Source organism: Pseudorca crassidens, chromosome 15 (genome assembly GCF_039906515.1).
Source record: "Pseudorca crassidens isolate mPseCra1 chromosome 15, mPseCra1.hap1, whole genome shotgun sequence".
In the NCBI taxonomy this organism is placed as follows: domain Eukaryota; kingdom Metazoa; phylum Chordata; class Mammalia; order Artiodactyla; family Delphinidae; genus Pseudorca; species Pseudorca crassidens.
In genome coordinates, this window is record NC_090310.1 from 27,305,117 (window position 1) to 27,327,612 (window position 22,496).

A 22,496-nucleotide genomic window follows, 5' to 3' on the forward strand; every position below is an offset into this window, starting at 1 on the left:
CCAAGGTTACAGAGATGATCTCCTATGGGTTTTTTTTAGATATTTTATAGTTTAATATTTTACATTTAAGTCTATGATCCACTTTGAGTTAATTTTTGTATCTGCTGCGAGATATGAATCAAAGTTTTCTGTTTTTTGCATAAAAAAACTGATTGTTCCAGCACCATTTGTGGAAAACGTTATCTTTTCTCCACTAATTTGTCTTTGCACCTCTGTTGCAAGCCAGCTGACCATGTATATGTGGATCTATTTATTGACTCTTTATATAGTTCCCAGAAAGAACCACAAAGGAGGAGACTCTAAATTCTGTGTATAAACTCTGCCCAAGTCTCTGGCTGACCCCTAAACTATGCACATGCAGGACAGGTTCCCAACTCCTTTTACTAAAGCAAAAATAACAGAACTGAGATCTCAGCTGCTGCTCACCATTGGAAAGACAGAGTTTGCAAAGGTGAGTTCAGCAAAGTTAACTGCCTGCTAAAATAAAATAATACTCTAAGAGGGAAACTTCCAGAATCTCCACAACTGCCCATCCAGAATTCCATATCCAACAAAAATACCCTTTAATAATGAAGGCAAAATTGTCACCAGCAGACATACACTAGAAGAAATGCTAAAAGAATTTCTTCAGGCTGAAGGAAAGTAATGCCACATATTACTTGGGTCTCAGTAATAAAAAGCATCAGAAATGGTAAACATATAGATAAATACCAAAGACTAGTTCTTCCTCTTGATTTCTTTAACATTACCATTCCAAGTAAAAATTATAGCACCGTGTTATGGGGTTTATAATGTATGTAGATGTAATATATATGACAATTATAGCATAAAGGATGGGGGAGGGGTAACCGTATTACTACATTCTTATAAATACTTCTATACATTATAAGGAAGTTGTACCATTTTAACTTGAAGTAGACTGAGAAATTAAGGTTGTACGTTGTAATTCCTAGAACAATCATTTAAAAAAAGACATAGTTTTAGCTAAAAAGCCAATAGGGGTATTAAAAAGGAATTCTAAAAATACTCATTCAACTTAAAAAGAAGGAATAGAGAAACAAAAAAGAGATGGGACAAACAAAAGCAAATAGTAAAATAGTAGACCTAAATCCAACCTTATCAATAATGATATTAAATGTAAATGGACTAAACATTATGATTAAAAGAAAGATTGACAGAATGGATTTTTCAAAGTCTAAAAATGTATGTCTATAAGTGACATGCTTTAAATATGAAGACGTAAAGAGATAGAAAAAGACAGGTCACACAACAAGATGCCCAGCAAGGCTGGAATGACTACATTAACATCAATCAAAGTAGACCTCAAAGGATGTGTTAGGTAGGTGAATTTGCATGTAAAATGACTTATTTTGCTATGAAATATTAAAATATGACTCCTAGATTTTTTCAAAATTATGAATTTTCATTTCAAATTATTTATTCATATAAAATAAAATCTGTTAATAACAAATTAATTCTAAGATACAATACCATAATGCCATTTTAATGGCAAGATGTACAAACTGTGAACATTAGTGCTAATGATTTGGAAGATCCTTTAGGCATACAATTTAAAAATATTTTCATGCACTATTATCTGCACTTCATATCGAAGAATTTTTTTCAACCTATTATTCCTTGACATTATGCTCACCTCAAACTCCCACACATCCCTCCAAATTAAGAACATTATAAGCTAAGAAAATCTTTACAAAATGTAGCAAAAGAAAAAGTGTTCAAAATTTTTAACTTAATATTCATGATTTTTTTTTTTTTTTTTTTTTTGCGGTATGCAGGCCTCTCACTGTTGTGGCCTCTCCCGTTGCGGAGCACAGGCTCCGGACGCGCAGGCTCAGCGGCCATGGCTCACGGGCCTACCCGCTCCGCGGCATGTGGGATCTTCCCGGACCGGGGCACGAACCCGTGTCCCCTGCATCGGCAGGCGGACTCTCAACCACTGCGCCACCAGGGAAGCCCTCATGAACATTTTTAACGGAGTACATACACTCTTTCTATTCTGAAATTCTACTACCAAATTTGCAAGCTGTCATCTAATATCTACTTAAATGCTTGATAATTTTGTTTTGAAATTGAAATTCAACATCAAACATAAAGAAACACTTTCTGTCCAACAGTCTCTAATTGAGATGTTAAAGAAATGGCATTAGAATGAATTCTTTCATTGGGTCATAATCTAGTTATGAAAGTAAAGCAGTCATTCAGCTTTAATAATACAAACTGTGATAAAATATTAATTTGTCTAGAACTGACAGAATGAATGACTATGGAGTTAATATGTGACACGTCCCAATAATATAACTTCATTCCAAAATGAAACTAATCCAACATTTATCCAATGCTAGGTCAAAGCACAGTACAACACTAGTATAAGATCAACCTGGGATATGGCTTCTGCTCTCAAAAAACAAATCACTTCATTGTCAGATACTACACCAGACAGAGAAAATAACACAGGAAAAAACAAGAGGCATCACACTTTCATTTGTCCATCTATTGATTCACTCGTATCTTTTTTTCTCAGTGGAGTCAAAATAACTGACTTATATGTAACTGACTTATATATATATAATGATCTTATATATTATTTTTTTTTGCGGTACGCGGGCCTCTCACTGCTGTGGGCTCTCCCGTTGCGGAGCACAGTCTCCGGACGCGCAGGCTCAGCGGCCATGGCTCACGTGCCCAGCCGCTCCGCAGCATATGGGATCTTCCCGGACTGGGGCACGAACCCGTGTCCCCTGCATCGGCAGGCGGACTCTCAACCACTGCATCACCAGGGAAGCCTCTGATCTTATGTTTAAAAAGATGCTGGGCTAAGGTAGTTCCCAAATCAGTGCTAACGTTTGTTTTGAACCAGGTGAAGTCCAAAGCCAAATCTCTTTCCACTGTACCTTACGGCTCGTAATGACTAATTCGTGTGAAACATTAATAAGTAAAGTAGTATATAATCATTGCTATATAAAAGAAATGCTAAAAAATAAAGGAGTTCAAAGAATATCAATATCAAACTTAAGAAGTTTAATATATACTCAGCCAAATGCAGACAGGCAGAATATCCAAATACACTCAACAAAAAATGTTTTAGCAACAGCAAAACTGTTGTCCCTGCCCTTAAAGCGCCCCTGAATTACAAATATTAGGGAAACACCTGGCTAACAGCCCGCAAAAATTTATTTGCATTCAAACAAGATAAAACTTGGATCAAGAAGTTCAAAGACAAAGCTGACCACACACAAAAAGTAATTTCTGCATTAGAAGAGTATTTACTATTAAGTCCCATGATTAAACAAACTGAAAATTTTATATCAAACGCACTTTTGAGAAACAGAATTTTTTGTCATTGGGTTGGGTAAATTAGTGATATCAACCTTAATTGATTATTTTATGCTATCAATTCTCCCTTCAAAGCTCCTGGTGGCAATTTGTTAAACATATAATGTTAGAGCTCAAAATTTATTTATGAATATAAGAACAAAACTCCTGTCAACTGTATATGCAAAGATATTTTCTAAATATTATACAGCTGTTTCTGTACTGTGTTCTAAATAAAATTTCTTAATGGTATCAAGAATTCAGGATCAAGTCTGTTTACATTTTTGTATAAGTAACATTCTCCTCCCAGTTTTATAACTGGGGGAAAAAAACAAGCACAAAAAGGAACACTTCATCCAATTTGTCCATATTCAGTCGTAACAATTAGGATGGAATCAGAAAATCAGAGTTCTAAAAGCACATGTTTATACACAAATATTATTTTACTACATACTGTTTTCATTAACTATTATGAAAAGTATTTTTGTTCCCCTATTTTTTCTAATTTAATTCCTGTTTTGATTACTTGAATGCACTTATATGTTCAAAGACTATGGAAGTTCATAGAATAACAGAACATTTTAGCTGAAAGGTATCTTAGAATCTATGCCTAGTAGGTGCTTCTCAACCCTCCTCACAATATGATAATCATTTGAAGAACTTAAAAAAAAAATTCCTAATGGGTAGGGGTAAAGGAGAGTCTCTCCATAGATTTTGATACAGTTACTTGAAAAGAATGATTCTAATGTGTAGCCAGTGCTGAGAATCATTGACCTAGTGGAACCCCCTTATTTTATAGAGAGGACAAATCATTTGCCCAATGAGTGAGAAGAGAGGTCAGAACCAAATTATTATAGCAAGTGTGAAAACAACACAATATAAGTAGGTACAAAGTGCTGTGGAAACCAAAAGAATTAAATGTCTAATTGTATTTGGGTAAGTTAGGAAAGTCTCCCAGGATGAAAAGGACTTTGCAGACACAGAAGTTTTTCTTATTAGTAAAAGTACAGTGGCATGAACAGCTATCATCCAATAGCAAAACGTCTGATGGGGCCAGTGTAGAAAGAGCATAACATGGAGAAGCAGAAGACAAGGCTGGTGCAGTGAGTTAAAGCACAGTTGTGAAGAAGTGTTAAGAAACAGTGATATGTTCAGATTTGTATTTTAGAAAGATCATTCTGGCAGAGGTATGTTACCGATAAAAATCTCATGTTGAATAACCAATGTTGGCAAGGATGTGGAGAAAAGGGAACCCTCCTACACTGTTGGTGGGAGTGTAAATTGGTGCAGCCACTATGGAAAACAGTATGGAGGTTCCTCAAAAAACTAAAAACAGAGCTACCATATGATCCAGCAATCCCACTCCTGGGTATATATCTGAAGAAAACAAAAACACTTATTTGAAAAGATACATGCACCCCAATGTTCATAGCGGCACTATTTACAATAGCCACGGTACGGAAGCAACCTAAGGGTCCATCAACAGACAAATGGATAAAGATGCGGTATATATACACAATGGAATACTACTCAGCCACAAAAAAGAATGAAATAATGCCATTTCCAATAACATGGATGGACCTAGAGGGTATTATGTTTAGTGAAATAAGTCAGACAGAGAAAGACAAATGCTGTATGTTATCACTTATATGTGGAATCTAAAAAATAAAACAAGTGAATACAACAAAACTGAAATAGACTCACAGATACATGTTACAAGCGGGGAGAAGGAAGAGGGGGAGGGACAAGATAGGGGTAGGGGATTAAAAGGTACAAACTACTCTGTATAAAATAAATTAGAAGGATATATTGTGCAGCATAGGGAATATAGCCAATATTTTATAATAACTATAAATGGAGTACAATCTATAAATATTTTGAATCACTATGTTGTACACCTGAAACTAATATTGTAAACCAACTATACCTCAATAAAAAAGTTAATAAATAAAATATGGTTACTGATTAGTCCAAGCTGCTATTGGGTTGGCTAAAAAGTTCCTTTGGTTTTTAAGTAAAAATAAAAGACACATTTTTCACTTTCACCAAGAACTTTATTGAACAACGTATTCACTATTCTGTTCCACTACCTTCGGCCATTTTTCAGGCAACTTCGTAAATCCATCTTCCCAAAACTTTTTATCTTTTTGAGCAAAGAACTGTTCCAGGTGCCTTTTACAGTCTTCCAGGGAATTGCAATTTTTTCCATTAAGAGAATTTTGTAAAGACCGAAATAAATGGAAGTCCGAAGGTACAGTGTCTGGTGAATATGGCGGATGAATCAGAACTTCCCAGCCCAGCTGTAACAGTTTTTGCCTGGTCATCAAAGAAACATGCGGTCTCACATTATCCTGATGGAAGATTATGCGTTTTCTGTTGACTAATTCCAGGTGCTTTTTGTCGAGTGCTGCTTTCAGTTGGTCTAAGTGGGAGCAGTACTTGTTGGAATTAATCGTTTGGTTTTCCGGAAGGAGCTCATAATAGAGGGCTCCCTTCCAACCCCACTGTACATACACAACATCACCTTCTTTGGACGAAGACCAGCCTTTGGTGTGGTTGGTGGTGGTTCATTTCGCTTGCCCCACGATCTCTTCCGTTCCAAATTGTTGTACAGTATCCACTTTTCATCACCCGTCACAATTTGTTTTAAAAATGGAACGTTTTCGTTACGTTTCAGCAGAGAATTGCATGCCGAAATACAGTAAAGGTTTTTTTTGCTTAACTTATGTAGAACCCAAACATCAAAGCGATTCACGTAACCAAGCTGGTGCAAATGATTTTCAACGCTTGATTTGGGTATTTTGAGTATGTCGGCTATCTCCCACGTGGTATAACATTGATCGTTCTCAATGACTCAATTTGATCGCTATCAACTTCGACCGTGGAGCATTGTCCAGCAAGAAATCTCCAGTACAAAACTTCACAAACCACTTTTGACACGTTCAATCAGTCACAGTACCTTCTCCATACACTGCACAAATCTTTTTTTGTGTGTTTCAGCTACGTTTTTACCCTTCCTGAAATAATAAAGCATAACATGCCGAAACCGTTGTTTTTCTTCCATCTTCAATATTAAAATGGCTACACAAAAACCAATTTTGATAAGTTTTTTTTTTTTTTTTTTTTTTTTTGCGTTATGCGGGCCTCTCACTGTTGTGGCCTCTCCCGTTGGGGAGCACAGGCTCCGGACGCGCAGGCTCAGCGGCCATGGCTCACGGGCCCAGCCGCTCCGCGGCATGTGGGATCTTCCCAGACCGGGGCACGAACCCGTGTCCCCTGCATCGGCAGGCGGACTCTCAACCACTGCGCCACCAGGGAAGCCCGATAAGTTTTTTTTAAATGCACGCTGATATGACAGCCGTCACATACAATCTAACAAAATTGTTTCAAATGAAGTTAAAGACAACTAAGCGCTACTAGAGCCAGCTTAACAGAAAAAGAAACCGAACGAACTTTTTGGCCAACATTTTTAAGAATCTCACTCATGCTGAAAAGCTGACCGACTAAGTTAAGATAGTGGAAATGCAGAAAGGGGAATAAATTCAAAAAATAATTCAGAGACAACATTTCAAGGCTTAATGACTGGCTCAGTTGAAAGGTAAAGGAGAATAAAGAATTGAAGGTGGCTGACCTGGGCAGCTGGAAAAGCTGGCAGGCAGGGATGAGTAGTGGGGAAGATGAGTGTTCACTGTGAGAGACTACAGGCCCTTCAGAGGGAGCTCTGAGAAAGGCTGTGACTGACGCGACAGCTATTTGGTTTGAAGCAAATCACTTAACCTCTCAGGAATCTGGTTTCCTAATTCAAAAAAATGGAAATGACAAATGAAAAGAAGAAAAGGGAAGAACATTTACTACATTTCTATGTACTCAGTTTGGCACTAAGTTTTTTACTCTATGCTTTCCTTACCTTTGCCCTAATGACCTCCCTGTGGGCAGGTATTACTCTCATTCTACAGGTGAGAAAACCAAGGCTTGGAAAGATTAAACAAAAGTGAGAGATTAGCGCAAAAGCCAGGATTCCAACTTCAGAGCCCGTAGTCCTTCTGAAATAATACATTTATGTGCCAAAGCTCAAATGAGTTGGAGCAAATGACTGGGAGGGACAGATGTTACTGGGGTAGGAGGAAGTGGTGCAGAGGGGAGAGGCAGCTGTGGAAGGCTCCGTGGGCGCGACTCTTCACACACGCACTGGGGGCCCACGGCCAGCTCAGTCACACCTCCGTGTAAAGACCCTGTCCATCAGGCAGTTACGACAGTAAGATGAAGAAAACACTCTCCTCGAGCAAACACTCAAGGTGCAGCTGGAATTAAACTCCAGATTGGAAGAAGATGAAATCTAAAATTGTAGATGTACTGCACATAAACAGGACACGTTTTTGACATCAGGTTATCAAATCAGGTTTCAAATAAACAACTTAGAAGCAGGGTTTTTATTTGTAGCGGTTGGATTTTTACGTGTAGCCATTAAATACATAGCCGAAATGTACTATAAATATACAGAACACGGACAATACACTACACAGAAGAAGTTATATAACTGCTCTTCTGTGCTTGAAGTGGCTGTTATAGCTCTAAACATGCCAATGTGATGGTTTATTTTTTTTTAACTTGCTTACTGCAGACATGTTTCAAACGAACGTAACATGGAGCAAAATGCATACCTAACACTCTCCACAGTGAGACATTCTGAAGTACTGTAACTAACATTTACGAAAAGAATGTTTCTGAAATATTCATTGTAATCCATCTATAAATAAAAATTTGAATTAGCAAAAGTTTAAAACACATGTGGCTTTTAAATTACTATCTAAAAAGACACAAAGAACTAGAAAATTTTATTTGTTCCCCAAGTAAAACACCCAAAACCCAAGTCTTTTTAGCTTGAACAACTGCATTTTTCCAAGTTTATTCAAAATGAGTGATTCTCAGAGAATAAGCACTGATTGGAGGATTAATTTTAAGCTGAGATGATTTCCATATTTATCAAATACTGGGTTAAAAAACTAGTTTTGTTGAACCATAAATTAGCCTTTGATCTAAATGCTAAGAAGTAAATATTTATAAACAGATTAAACAAATGTTTACTTAACAGATAAAAAATATACTGTACTCCTATTTCTAAGTTCTCTAAGGCAGGGAGAGGAGGTAGAAGGGAAGAGGAGGAAGGGAAGAAGGAAAGAGAAAAACAGAGAAAGAAAGGGCCATTAAAAGAAGGGCAGTCTCTTCTTGCTGTTTTCTAGCTCTTTACACTTCTTGGTATTAGAAATCAGTAAATTTGAATTTAAATTTAAACAAAGTATTGTAAAATACATGAAGAAAGATGAAGTTTAATTTACTTGTCCAAGCTATCTTGACTAGTTAAGTAGCAGAGCTGGGACTATGAGTCCTCCTCTGTACGAGTCCCCCTAACTTATAATCTAGTTCTTTGGTTCCTAATTAATCCCAAGAGAAACCCTCTTGTCTGAGGCAACCATGCCAGATAGTTAAGTTGGTAAACTGAAAAACTCAGTTAATAGAGGAGTCATTACAACTGATACACATAAATCTTAAGACATTTTCTTTTAAGTTAGAATGCAGAAATGTCCATGTGTTTGCCAGTATTCCAACACAGGGTCAAGGCCATCTCTTTGCAGATGTGTCAGCTCTCTGGCACAAACCACCACTATCTATGACTCCTAGTTTCCATTCCTTTAAAGTAGAACAAAAATTTAAAGGATTTTGAGCACAGCATGTGTCTATATTTTTACAATTCTGAACCCAATTTATTTAGTTTCTCGCCCACACCCAATTCAATAGTATTAAGTAACATGGCTTTGTGGTCCCAGACACTTAACATTTTTGCATTCATAGTTCATCAGTTTACATAATATTTAAACTGCATAATTATGATTACTACCATTACTGGCATAAACATATTTAGGAATAAACACAGCTGACTTTTGGTTAGTTAGTGAGAGCAGAAATGCATCACCACACTTCAGTGTCACCTCCTCATCACGCCCATTCAGTGTGTCCTGGGACAAAGGGGTTGGAGAAGGCTGGTCATCCCTCAAGCCAACCAAGTTTAGGATGGATAAGACAGGTTCCACCCCGAAACATTTTAAAATTGATGTTGATGCCAAGGGCACTTCAAATTGGAAACCTGATCTTTTTAAGTTTTCTGGAGTCTGTTAATACAAATTACTTCATAGATATTATTTCATTACTGTCTTAACTTCATGCAAAATGCGTTAATATTGTACTCTGAGACAACAGTTCAGAGTACATACCAAATAAATGTTAATATTCAGAGTTTTATAACAGTACTCTAGCAGATAGTACAATTATACTTAAGTTTCTAATGCCGTTAGTTAAATACGAAATAATCTATTCTCAGTGTATCACAGTCCTTTCAAAATACTTGTGAATTCTTCTCTCCATTAAACGCACTTTGGCATACATGACAAAACAGCAATTTCAATCAGCTGTGAAACAACAGTTGTGGATAAGTGTTTTGTTGTTGTTGTTAATTGAGATATAATTCACATAACATAAAATTCACCATTTTAATGTGTAGAATTCAGTGATTTTTAGTACAGTCACAAGGTATGCAACCATCACTATCTAATTCCAGAACATTTCATCATATCTAAAAGAAATCCCACCCCCATTAGTAGTCACTTGCCAGCCAGGAAGTGACTACCCACCCCCAGCCCTTGCTACCACTCACCTACTTTATTGTCTCTATGTATTTGCCTATTCTAGACATTTCATTCAAATAGTTTTACTTCCTTTCTAATCTGGATGACTTTTATTTCTTTTCTTGCATTATTTCCCTGGCTAGACACTCTGTACAATGTTGAATAGAAGTGGCAAGAGTGGATATCCTTTCTTGTTTCTAATCCAAGTGGGAAAGCTTTCAGTCTTTCACCATTAGTACGATGCTAGCTGTAGGTGTTTCACAGATGCCCTTTATCAGGCTGGGAAAGTTCTCTTTTATTCCTAATATTTTGGGTGTTTTTATCACAAAAGGGTGTTGGATTTTGTCAAATGCTTTTTCTGTATTCATTGAGATAGTTGTGGGTTTCCCGCCTCTTTATTCTGCTATATAGTGTATTACATTAATTGATTTTTAGGTGTTAAATCAATTTTGCATTCTTGTGATAAATCCCACTTGGCCATGGTATATAATCCTTTTTATAAGCTGCTGGATTTGGGTTGTTAGTGTTTTGTTGAAGATTTTTACATTATATTTAGAAGGCATATAGTCTAATTTTCTTTTCATGTGCTGTCTTTAACTGGTTTTGGTATCAATGTAATACTGGTCTCAAAGAATGAGTTGAATGTTTTCTTGTCTTCTATTTTTTGGAGGAGTTTACAAAGAATTGGAGTTAATTCTTCTTTAAATTGGTGGAGCCATCTGGTTCTGGGCTTTTCTTTTTGGGAAGTTGTATGATTACTCATTCAATTTCTTTGCTATAGGTCTATTTCAGATTTTCTGATTCTTCTTGAGTCAGTTTTGGTAGTTTGCATCTTTCTAGAAATTGGTCCATTTCATCTGGGTTGTCTAATTTGTTGACATGCAACTGTTCATAGTATCCCCTTATAATTCTTTTTATTTCTATAACATCAGTAGTAATGTCCCCACTTTCATTCCTGATTTTGGTAATTTGAATCTTTTCTCTTTTTTTCTTAGTCTAACTAAAGCTTTGTCCCCTTTTTTTAATCTATTCAAAAAACCTACTTTTGGGGCTTCCCTGATGGCGCAGTGGTTGGGGGTCCGCCTGCCGATGCAGGGGACACGGGTTTGTGCCCCGGTCCAGGAGAATCCCACATGCTGTGGAGCAGCTGGGCCCGTGGGCCATGGCCGCTGGGCCTGCGCGTCCGGAGCCTGTGCTCCGCAACGGGAGAGCCCACAACAGTGAGAGGCCCGCGTACCGCAAAAAAACAAAAACAAAAACAAAAACCTACTTTTGGCTTCACTGATTTTCTCTGTTTTTTTTTTATTATTTAGTTCTGCTCTAATCTTTATTATTTCCTTCCTTCTGCTTGCCTTGGGTCTAGTTTGTTCTTCTCTTCTAGTTTTGTTAAGGTGGCAAGTTAGGTTATTGATTTCAGTTTTTTGGAAAAGATATTCTTAAATTTCCAAACTTTTCACAAAGTGATACAATACACATCTTAATGCACAGTATCCACATTATCCTTACAATGTGTGGTATTCATAAATTTCAAAAAGCACTTATTATGTTCAAACTAGTTAAGCTTAAACGTTCCCAGAAGCATTTCTACAACACCAGAGTATAAGAGGACGAAAATCGCTTCAGATATCAGAACCACCATACCCTGTGCACACGTCGCCGCCTTCTGAACATACCCAATGATGAAAATGTCTCATTCCTCCACAGGCAGTCCTTTTCATCTCAGAGAACTCTACCACAGTGCCCTTCCTCACACTGAAAGGAAACCATCAACTGCAGTAGGTTGTAGTTTCAAAAAGAAGACATGACACTATCTTCAACCCTACATATTCTTCTTACAATGTGACTTCGGCATTCTTCTCATCAAAAGGTGGGGACTAAGCTGCCTCTGCTTGAATTTGTGCTAGTCTGTGCTACAGGGTAAGGGATGTTACATGACTTACAAGATTAGGTCATAATAGGTCTGCCTAAGTCTCTTGGAATATTCATCTTTGGAGCTGCTGAGATGCCACATAAGCCATCTGACTGCCCTGAGGCTGCTATACAGTGAGAAAACCAAAACTAGCCCATGACTAAGCTGAAGTGAAGAGACAGACAGAGATGCCCAGCCAATCACCAGCTACTTCAGCACCTTCCCTTGCTGTTGCAGTTTCAGCCACTGTCTGACTGCAACCAAAACAGAAACCAAGCCAGAACTGCCCAGCTGAACCCTCCTCAAATCCCTGATCCACAGAGGTCATAGAAGATAATAAGTAATTGTTGTGGGTTTCAGCCACTAAGTTTTGGGGTGATGTGCTACACAACAATAGTAACTGGAATATTGACTCTAGGCAACATGTACTCCTTAATCCCAGAGTCTACACCTGGGATCATGAAGACTAAGTCCAATTAATTTTTCAACACTGGAAATACTAAAGAAAATCATAGTTGATTCTCAGTCTTCTGTGAGCTTATTAAATCACTTGACAATTTTATTTTAAATCATGGTTTCACTTTTCACAGTTCTGGTCATACTAGCCTGGATTAGTTAAGAGACAGTTTATCTACATTTTCTTAATTATGAGACCCAGAACTATATCCAGTCCTCCAATGACGGTATACATGAGCTGTTGAGAAATGTAGGAAGACTGTGTCACTCACTAGCAAGGCTTTTATTAATTTGGTGTGAGTTCCTATGTATAAACTTTGAATAAAATCCTTTTCCACAGGAAATGGCATAGTACAGGATATCAGTTAAGAGTTAAGGTTTTGGAATTAGACAAAGACGGAGACAAAATTCAGCACTATCACTAAGAAGCTATATGACCTTCAGTAAAGTGTATAACCTCAATAAAGCTTAATTCTTCATTTATAAATTGGAGTCATAGTACCCAACTCATGGGATCATGACAAAGGTTAAACGTAAGCACACGAGTAGCTGCTGTTGTAATGTTTTCTCCAATCACAATGCTCCTCATCCTCTTCCTGTTGAACTGATTTTTTGTCTGTTTTGATCCAAGGTCAGGGCCTCACATTGATCTCTATTAAAGTAGCTCTTACTATATACAGCCCATTGCTTCACTCACTTATGATCTTTTACACAAATAACCGTTTATAGAAGATGTAGTGGAAGAAAAAACCCCATTGATGATAGCAACAAAAAGATAAAATATCTAGAAATAAATGTAACTGGGAATGTAGAAAATCTTTATAAGGAAAATGTTAAAACATGACTGAAGAACTCCAGAGAAGACTTGAAGAACTAGAGTGTATTATATTATTGGATAGGAAGACTCAGCATCACAAAGATGTCTGTTCTGCCTAATTCAACTTATAAAATTTAAATGATTGAAATAAAAATACAAAAAAGATTATTTTTCCTTTGGAAGTGGGGTGGGGAACCTAGACAAGTTAATTCTAAAGCCCTTATGGAAAAGAAAAAAACAAAACAAAACAAGCAGAAGTTGTCTGGAAAACCAATGAAAAAGAGGAGTGCTACTAGATCTAGCATATATTAAAATATATTATAATACCTCAATGATTAAAACAGTATGATATTAGTATACAGAGTGAGAGACAGGAAGACAAATGATACAGAAGAGAATGTCTAAAAGTTAGATACATATATGCATAGAAATTTATTATATAATGAAGTTGGAATTGCAAATTAGAGTTAAAAACACGGACTTTTTGAAGAAAGGTACTGGGATAACTGAAAAAGTTATCTTTCGGGGGAAAAAAAGTTAGAACCAAACCTAACACAGTTCAGCAGGATAAATGGCTCATGAATCAGAGATTTAAAGGTTAAAATATGAGACGAAAAAGGTTATAGAAGAAAATATGGGAAGTCCTCCATAGCCTTGGAGTTGGGAAAACCTTTCCATCACTCCAACTCCTAAAGCCATAAAAAAAGACGGATAAATTATATATGCATATGTATTTATATGTATATTCATATAAACTTTACATGCCAAGAAAACCATAAACAAGATGAAAAGTGACTTACCAGGAAGTCTGTATTTGCAACTTACAATACACAGAAATAAGCTCCTACAAACAGAAAAGGAAAAGATCGATAATCGAGATTTTTAAATGAGCAAAGAATATGAATAAAGCTCAGAGAAAAGGAATGTTCTTTTAAAATATGACAAGATGCCCAACCCTCCTCACAAAGAAAGAAATGTTAAAATTACCACGAGAAACCGATTTCATTTAGATTGGTAAAATTCTGAAAGTTTAAGAACACAGATTGGCAAGACTGGGCCTCACCTCATAAATTAGAGGAATATAAAATGGTACAAGCTTTACGGATAAAAATTTGTCAACATCTATTAAAATTACAAATGCACTAACTCTTTCACCTAGCAATTTATCGTCTGGGAATTTACATGTTCAAAATGAAACTGTAGGTGGGACTTCTAGAATGGCAGAGAAAAGCGCTCAGCAAATCCTGTCTCTAACGGCAATGATAAAACAAGACAAAATTGCCAAAAACAACCTTTTCAAAACTCCAGAAATTGATGAAAGGCATATACCAAACGGAGAAACATTTATTCAATAAAAAAACTACTGAATCATTTAAAAAAAAATATTCTGTGGCATTTTGCAAATCACATCTATTTGGTAAGGAGCTGACTGCATCCAGAATATAAAGGATTTAACATTCAAAATAAAAGACAAAAAAATTCCAATTTAAAAATGGGCAAAATATTTGAATAAGCATTTCACGAAAGATATACAAATGCCTGATAAACACATGAAAAGATGATCAGTATCATCAGTCACTAGGGAAAATGCAATTAAAACCACAATGAGATACCACTTGACACTAGAATGGCTACAGTAAAAAAGACAGACAATAAAAAATGTTGGCAAGGACGTGGATGGAGAAACAGGAACCTTCACACAGTGCTGGTGAGAATGTAAAATGATACACCTACTTTGGAAAACCATTTCATTTGGTATTTCCTTAAAGTGTTAAATATAATTTTACCATGGGGGCTTCCCTGGTGGCGCAGTGGTTGGGAGTCCGCCTGCCGATGCAGGGGACACGGGTTCGTGCCCCGGTCCGGGAAGATCCCACATGCCGCGGAGCGGCTGCGCCCGTGAGCCATGGCCGCTGAGCCTGCGCGTCCGGAGCCTGTGCTCCGCAACGGGAGAGGCCACAACAGTGAGAGGCCCGCGTACCGCAAAAAAAAAAAAAAAGGTAATTTTACCATGATCCAGCAATTCCACTCCTCATTATCTAACCAAGAGAAATGAAAACATAAAATCCACACAAAGATTTGTAAACAAACGTTTATAGCAGCATTATGCATAATAGCTCAAAACTATAAACAACTTAAATGTCCATTAATTAGTGAATGGATTAACAAAATGTGGTATATCCCAATGGAATATTATTCGGCCACCAAAAAAAAGGAAAGAAATACTGATATAACAAAACCAAAAAACATTATGCTAAGTGGAAGAAGCCAGATGTCAAAGAACACATGTTGTATGATTCCATTTATATGAAATTTCCAGAAAAAACAAATCTGTAGAGGCAGAAAACAGATTAGTGGTTTTCTAGGGTTGGAGATGGGAATAGGGATTAACTGTAAATGGTCAAAGATTTCTTTTTGGTGTGATGAAATGTAAAATCAGATTGTAGTGATGGTTGCCCAACTCTGTAAATTTACCAAAAACCATTAAAGTTTACACTTTTACACGAGTGAATCCTATGGTATGTAAATGATGCCTCAATAAGGCTGCTTTCAAAAAGTATTGTAATGTGTGTGTGAATGCTTATAGGAGCTTTATTGATAATTGCCAAAAACTGGAAACAACCCAAACATCCTTCAGTTTGAATGGAATAAAACACTGTGGTGCATGTGTATCACAGAACACCACCGAGCAATAACAGGGATGAGCCACTGACAACTGCAACAATTCAGGCAGAATCTCAGATGTGTTATGCTAAGTCAAAGAGGCCACCCTCAGAGGGCTTCAGTACAGGGACGCTGCAAGAAAGCCAAAGCTACCGGTACAGAGAATGGATCCCTGGCTGCCAGGAGTGGGGCTGATACCAAAGAGGAAGACAAGGGAGTTTCAGGGGGATGGAACTGTTCTGTATCTTGACTGTGGGTGTGGTTACACGACCCTATATATTTGTCAAAAATCAGAACTGTACGTCAGAAACATTGACATATGTGTATATTAAAAATAAATTTAGTGATGCTGTATAAGATTATTCATTGCAGCATGATTTTTAATAGCAACCAGTCAGAAACAACTCCAGTCAAGAGCAACAGGAAACGGGTTAAATAAATTACTGTACATCCATACAATATAATACGACACAGTTGTAAGAAAGAATGAGAAGCTCTCCGGGTAATAGAGATGTGGAAAGATATCTGATTTATTGGTAAGTGAAACAGTGAATTAGAAAAAGAGAAAAAGAATATAAACACATTCATTTTTGCTAAAAAGAAACTCTGAATGAAGACACAAGAAAGCAGTAGAGCCGTTTTCAACTATGTGAGTGAGTGTGAATGGGGTGCGCAATGCGGTGGCTGCTGCCAGAGGTGAGAGTGGTTTTTAGTATTGTTTTATTATTATCTTTGAACATGTGAATGTAAAAAGGAAACAAATCAAAACAAAGAATTTTGTGAATATTGTTCCATCCTCCAATATATACATCCTCTCATCGCTGTGTCAACCGAAATTTGTTTGCCTTTTGTATATTCTTCTTAGTCAGTGATTAAAATATTGAATTGAAGAGAACTAGGGAAGTCCTTGCAATAAACTAATAAAAATCTTTCTTAAATTAATGTTAATCCATTACCACGCACGATCCCGACTTCATGAGTTGCAATGAAGCTTAACTGTGGGCGAGTTATTTAACTTCCCTAAACTTCTTTGTAAAATGGGTGTAAACGATATCTCCCTTGCGGGGTGCAAATTAAACGAGGCAATATATGTCAAGTGCTTGGAATCGTGCTTGGCACTGAGCAGGCATTCAATAATTGCTCATTGCCTTCGTTTTTAGTTATGGTTGCTTCCTGGCTGATGCATTCATCTAACCGTCACAGCATTCAGCTCGTATTTCATGAGAGACCTTGTCACACAAGACCTGTGGTGGTGAAAGCTTTCTTCTGTTTGCTGGGCTGCCTGGGTTCAAATTCCAGCTCCGAAATTTTCTAGCTGGTGGGCAAACCACTTAAACTTCCAAAGCCACAGGATCTTTAGTTTAAAATGGGGGTGGCAACGGTACTTCTTTCACAGGATTCAAGGGAGAACTGAATGGAGTTGAGGTGCAGAGCAGAGCTTTGAGCACATAGTAAGTAGTCAATAAATATTAGAAATTGGTACTATTATTTTGTCTACCACATTCCTGGTTCCCTACTATGTGAAATAACGTAAGAAATATTGCAATTATTATCTGAATTTCGTAAGAACTTCATGCTAAATCTCATTTCTAGCTTCTCTTGACTTCCTAATTATACTTCAAACTTCCAAATAAAAAGTTTATTCCTACCAACTCTTCTGACGCACATACACACGCAAACATTCTGATGAATAAATGATAATAGGGTTTTTAAATTTCCCTAACACAGGCATAATACAGGCTAGCTCTAAAAGTAACAGAGGTTGAAATCAATATTCATATTTTGTATTGTTTTCTCTAATATTTGAGATTTACCAGGTTTTGGATTTCTAGATACTTGGCAATATAACATGGCTGTATATATATACACCAATTTTTTTCTGAAAGAAAAAATGAAACAAAACTAGGTACCCAAACTAATCTTGGTGATTACAAGAATTTGCCAGAGTCGTCGTTTTCTTTTAAGTACCATCAGTAAAATAAAAGCTGTCTATGTACTTTTATTCCTTATAACACTGTTATCTCTTTAGCTGTTTCCTAAAGTAGCCAGAAAAGTTCAGGATTTAGAATTTAGTCCTTGAAAGTAATTGTTTAGGGCTACAATTTCTGTACTGGAAATGACTAAACCAATGCAGGGGAAGGAGCTTGGGTTTCTGTGTTCCGCAAGCCCTTTGTTTTTCAAGCAGCATTATTTTAATTATTTCCTATAAATATATCACTGTCCTTAAGAAAAATATTTTTCAGATAAAGATTAAAAATCTTTAATCATCACTTGGAAATGACCTCAGCATATTACAAACCTTCTAAAACAGATTTAGTGCATGAAAACCCATTTGCCAAATAAGAAAAGCAACTATTATATGGAATTTCATTAATCAAATTATTTTAAGAAGAAAAAGACTTTAAGAGTTTTTATCAGATGAGCGGCAACAGAGTATTTTCAGAAAATTGTGGGAGATATGGTAAAAAAATCAAAACAACAACAACAACAAAAAACCTGCCATCTGGAGAGAACTGAGGTGTTAGCCAGAGAGGGAGTCTGCTTACCCTCACCCACCCCTACTGCTGCCCTCAACTCCTCTGAGGTTCCCCCTCCAAGCTGCCCCTGTTGGCTGACATAACCATTCTTTCTTTGCCAGGCCAGGATTTCCATTAAACCTTGGGTAGGAATTAAGATTTCCTTTCGAATCCAAGAGAGACCCGGAACCCCAAGTATTTATCCCCAGTGGAATTCTGACCATGAAGCAAAGATGGCCTTTCTGGAAGGGCTGGGCAGAGGGTAACAGGTACGGCTGTTACATACACCTGCCCCCAGGTAGAGGCAGCTGCCCTCGCCAACTTATCTGAGGTAGACAGCAGTGAGCAGACACCCCTGTTAGCGCGACATATAGTCTCTTTCTCCTTAGCACACTGCATGGTTAAAGACTGTCAACCTTAAATGGTCCTGGAGGCTGCAGGTAAGTGATTCTAGAGAGGTCTTTATCTGAACTGCTAAGGGGATTCCAGTAAGTACCAAAATACAAAACAAAAGGCAGATTTCTCAGTTTTGAACAACTCAAGCCCATGCACACCAGCAAAGTACTCAAAGAACACACGGTGGGGGGGGAGAAAAAACAGGGAAAAGTGTAGTTATTTTTTAAATATTTATAGAGAAAAACTGAAAATAATCTATTGACCATCAGTAGGTTAAATAAATATTGGTACATTCATTTCACTGAAATTATGCTATAACAAAATAAAAACCACATAGAGCTATACAAACTGAAAAGGGAAAATGTCTATGATATACATATATATATATATATATATATAAAATTAAGTAGAAAAACATGGCTACTGAACAGAATGGATTATGTGTGCAGATAACACACACACAGAGCAGTCAAGAGAAAGAATGGGGCAGGTAAGGAGAGTGGCATGTAGGCTGCAGCCAAGGGCAGGCAGGGAGAGTGTGTGTAAGGCGGGCTGAATGCCAAAGAAACAGAGAAGGTGAGAGGAGAAGAGATGGGGCAGGAGACAAAGAAGGAGAAGAAATGGGCAGGAGGCAAAGAGAGACCAAGTGATGCACAGGGACAGACATGGAAGTATACACTCTAAATGGCTATTGCTCTGACTGTCCCATACAGTGGCCACTAGCCACATGTGTCTATTTAAATTTAAAATCGTTAAAATTCAATAAAACTAAAAATTCAGTTCTGCAGTCACACCAGTCACATTTCAGGTGCTCAGCAGCCACATGTGATTCAGGGCTACTGTCCTGGCAGCACAGGACAGAACGTCCCCATCACTGCACAAAGTTCTACTGGGTAGTGCTGTTCTATACGCTTTGGTATTGTGTAAATTTTTTAATAGTGAGTGTGTTGTACTTTTCTAGTCTGCGAAGAAAATAAAGATATTTCCACTTTGGGAAAAAAACATGTTTTGGGTTTTTTTTCTCATTCTGTACCTCTTTTAATAGTTATTTTTCAAACACCACAGAAGCACCAGAGGTTTCATAAGGGCTTAATGACCTTTATTCTGCCCATTTTCTCCAAGTTATTTGATTCTTACTAATTCAGTTCTACTTAACAAGAGTTCAGATGCCACCAAAAGAAGGAAGACAACGACATATATTTGGAACATCGTGACATTGCTCTCGTTCTCTAAAATCTAAAAAAGGTTATGTTACTCATTCTTAGTAGAAGCAAGCACAGTTGACAGAAAACCCTCTGCAGTTTAGACAAACATTTTAAATTGAAGGTTTTCTTCAAAAGAATAATAGCACTTAAAAATAGTATTCTTTTTTTTTTCTGATTCAATTCAGTACAAAGTAGAGAAGAAAAAAGAAAACCAGCCTGAAGCTTAAAAAAAAAAAAAGTGCCACTTTAACTGAAAAAGAGAATGACAATGCTAAGAATCAGTTTTCAACTGAAGGCTGTAACATCAAAGTGGTGAATGTTCATAATAACCAGTTCCTCAGGGCTTTCTCATGTGATAGAAGTTTGAAGCATCTGGTGAGGTTTTAAGCAGGTAACATTTTTAAAGAAAAGTTAATAGAAAGGTCTCCAGAAAAAAACATAAGGCACATAGACAAGTTTGTGGGGAATGCACAGGTAATACCATTTTGAGACCCTGAGTGCCCTCTGAAAAACCAGACTGCTGCTAGAAGATTGCAGCCCCAGTCCCTGCTGGGATCCCCGTCAGTGTCCAGTAACCCACTGGGTCCCACGGCAGATCTAATCTGTGCCCTGAAAGTTCTCCTCAAAACCCTCCACAGATCACCATCCACCTACTTTCCTAACGCAACCACCCACTAGCCTATCACCAGACCTTAAATTCCAATCATAACCATCTATTCAAGGTTCTTACCACAGGGTCATGCATAATATATAAAGATATAAAGCCACAGTAATTAAGACAGTGTAGAAGTGACACATGGCTATACTAAGGACCAGTGGAGCAGAGCCCATGCATAGTGAGCGATCTGGATACAAACAAACAATCTGGATACAGAAGACAAAGTGGCGTAACAAACCAGTGGGGGAGAAGACGGACTCTGCAATCAGAGACGCTGGCCCGTGCAACTAGTTTATATTCACATGGAAAATTGTTCCCTATCTCATACCCACACACAAATAAATTCCATGTGGATTAGACTTATGCTGAAGAGCAGAACTCTTCTTTTGGAAGAAAATACGGTAGGATCTCTTTACGACCCCAAAGTACTCAGAGTACAGAGGAATTTATTAAACATGGTATAAAAAGTACCAACCATACATGAACAGACGAATAAGTATGACTTGATTAAAATGTAAAACTTGTACCCAACAAAGCACACCATAAAGAAAGTGGAAAGATAAGCCACTGGGAGAACATATTTGAAATGCAAAGTATCAACTAAGATAAATAGCCAGAATATATAAAGTACTAAAGATATACAAGGTGGAAAAAATCAAACCAATAAAAAAAACACAAGTCACAAAAGAGAAAAAAAGAAACATACAAGTCACAAAAGAGGCAACTGAAACAGCCAAATAAACGTAAGAAATGATGCTCAAACACACCAGAAATCAAGGAAATGCACTATTTCAAATTAGCAAAAATGTCAAAGTCTGGCAATGCCAAGGCTTGGCAAGGATACAGAGCAACAGGAACTCTCAGACAGTGCTGTTAGGGGCTGAAATTTGTACAACTACACTGGGGAATTATCTGGCAACATCTAGTGAAGTCAAGGATGCACATGCCCTATGCACCAGCAATGCTACCTCTGGGTACAAACCCTAGAGAAGGTCTTAAACATGCTCAAGAAGACATGTTCACAGTAACACTGTTTAATAGCAAAGCATGAAAATAACCAAAACTTCCACTGACAGAGAAGGAATAAACTATAGTACAATCCTGGAATACCACAGAGCAAAAAGGAAGAATTACTGCTACACACTTCTACACAGATATAGCTCATACATAATGTTAAATGAAAACTCAAGTTGCGGAAATATATACACAAGATCCACAAACTACATACACTGTTTATTAACACATATGCATGTAATGTTAAGTAGAAAGCCAAGCATGGGAATGACACACACCCATTTCAGGATGATGGTTCTCTGCATAAGGAAGATGGGGAAATGTCAGCTGGGAGGGTACACAGGAAGCATCAAATGCGATACACGTGCAATATTTTATTTTATATCGTCTTAAGCTTTTAATGTAAAGCAAAGGTAGCAAAATGTTGAAATTTGACTAAGTTGTTTAAAGATTATATTATTCTCTACACTGTTCTGTATTCATGAAATATTTCAAAAGCATGAAGTAACTTGTATTTTAAAGAAAGAGAAAAAGCAGCAGAGGCTGAAATTTATCAAAATGGTTGTCTTCTGATATTGAGCCCCTGGCTATGGATAACTTTTCTTCTTTCCTTCTTAGTTTTCCATATTTTCTAATTTTCTTCCCATAAGGTCAACCCAGATACTTCTAGTCCAATTTATTCTCTCCCTTCTTACTCCCCAAACCAACACCGTACTTTGTTGCTCCTTTGGTACAGACTTGGTATTGTAGTATGCACTGTCTCCTGCACTGGAATATGGGTTCTTGGAGGGTCCATCACATGCATTCTCATTTTTACAAAAATTATGTACTGAATGCCTACAATGCAC

General features: G+C 37.2%; 1 protein-coding gene across 12 annotated transcripts in view; it reads right to left on the reverse strand.

The window, feature by feature from the left end:
* The window catches only part of MRTFB (myocardin related transcription factor B), a 283,790-nt gene that overhangs the window by 134,950 nt on the left and 126,344 nt on the right, over window positions 1-22,496 (reverse strand). For 3 of the 12 annotated variants that reach the window (XM_067706594.1, XM_067706597.1, XM_067706596.1), the window contains one exon: window positions 13,996-14,039. The exons of the other annotated variants lie outside the window; for them this stretch is intronic. The gene's annotated coding sequence lies outside the window, so the exon portion shown is untranslated. The remainder of the gene's footprint in view (window positions 1-13,995; window positions 14,040-22,496) is intronic. 12 annotated transcript variants of the gene reach the window in all.